Genomic DNA, 1,860 nt, shown 5'->3' with positions numbered 1-1,860 from the left:
GAGTGAATTAGACTCACAATGGCAATGTAAATGTCAAAAACAAGTAAATGACATTAGCAGGCGTGACTGGATTAGGTGTGATATGCAGAGGGGTAGTGTGTGTGTGTGTGTTAAGTGCCGTCAAGTCCCTTCCGACTCATGGCAACCCTATGAATCAATGTCCTCCAGACCATCCTATCTTTAACAGCCTGGTTCAAGTCTTGCAAATTGAGGGCTGTGGCTTCCTTTATTGAGTCCATCCATCTCTTGTTGGGTCTTCCTCTTTTCCTGCTATCTTCAACTTTTCCTAGCATTACTCTCTTTTCCAGTGACTCTTGTCGTCTCATGATGTGACCAAAATACAATAGCCTTAGTTTAGTCATTTTAGCTTCTAGGGTCAGTTCAGGTTTGATTTGATCTATAACCCACTGATTTGTTTTTTTTTGGCAACGAGGGGTAGTAGGCGTGGAGAAATTAGCATTGGTAATTAAACAGGAGTCCCAGATCTCTATTAAGTCCAGGGTAACACATAGTCTTGAGCTTCATTATTAGTTGTAATTCAGCAGTCTTAATTCACAGGGTCGCCAGAAGTCGGAAGAGACTTGACAGCACTTAACACACAACCAGGGCCAGTGCTACCATTAGGCGAACTAGGCGGTCGCCTAGGGCGCAGACCTCAGAGGGGTGCAGAACTGGCCTGAGGGGCACAGTTTTAAACCGATTCGTTTCTTGAAAGAAAAAAAAAGGCAACTGAAAATTTATATTTTTTTATTTTAAGATAAGTACCGCAACAGTGCTATGGAATATAATTAACTATAACGTCTTATAAAAAGTTTTGTGATCTTATTTTTTTCTACCAGACATGTTTTTGAAAACTGGTTAGCAATTGGGGGGGGGGGCGCACAAGTAGTACCCAGCATGCTGGGGTAAAGGGAAGGCACTGGCAAACCACCCCGTAAAGAAAAAGTCTGCCTAGTAAACGTCGGGATGTGACGTCACCCCATGGGTCAGGAATGACCTGGTGCTTGCACAGGGGGACTACCTTTACCTACAAGTAGTTAGCCTTGCCTAGGGCACAAAACAGGAAAAACCGGGAAAAGAGGAAGACCCAACAAGAGATGGATTGGTTCTTGTAGGTTATCCGGGCTGTGTGACCGTGGTCTTGGTATTTTCTTTCCTGACGTTTCGCCCGCAGCTGTGGCAGGCATCTTCAGAGGAGCAACACTGAAGGACAGAGTCTCTCAGTGTCAAGTGTGTAGGAAGAGTAATATATAGTCAGAAAGGGGTTGGGTTTGAGCTGAGTCATTGTCCTGCAAAAAGTATCAAAGGTAATGTGCCAATCATTGTCCTGTAAGTATCAAGATAATGTGCTAATGAGGGTGTGGTATGTTAATATGGAACCATTGTATCCTGAAGGGATCTGTTAATGTGTGAAATCCAAAGCTAATCTGCATGGCTATTGTGGACTGTAGTCTTTGTTAGCGTGGAGGTTTTGTGATCTTATTTTTTTCTACCAGGCATCTGTTTTTGAAAATTGGTTAGCAATGGTGGGGGGGGATTGAGATGGTTGGACTCAATAAAGGAAGCCACAGCCTTCAATTTGCAAGACCTGAGCAAGGCTGTCCAAGACAGGACATTTTGGAGGACTTTCATTCATAGGGTCGCCATGAGTCGGAAGCGACTGGACGGCACTTCACACACACACAGGGCACAAAACTGACCCGCACACAACAGAGTAACTCCCCCCCCCCTCTGTGGCCTAGGCCGCCACAGCTTGACACCAGAAAGGAGACAGACGCGATGAAGCGATTGGCCAAGAAGCGTGGATTGACAGCAGGGGGGGCGTGTCTTAGGAAGCGAGGGGGGCGGGGACTCCGCAAG

Source organism: Euleptes europaea, chromosome 8 (assembly GCF_029931775.1).
Source record: "Euleptes europaea isolate rEulEur1 chromosome 8, rEulEur1.hap1, whole genome shotgun sequence".
Classification (NCBI taxonomy): Eukaryota; Metazoa; Chordata; class Lepidosauria; order Squamata; family Sphaerodactylidae; genus Euleptes; species Euleptes europaea.
This window is presented reverse-complemented; position numbering follows the sequence as displayed.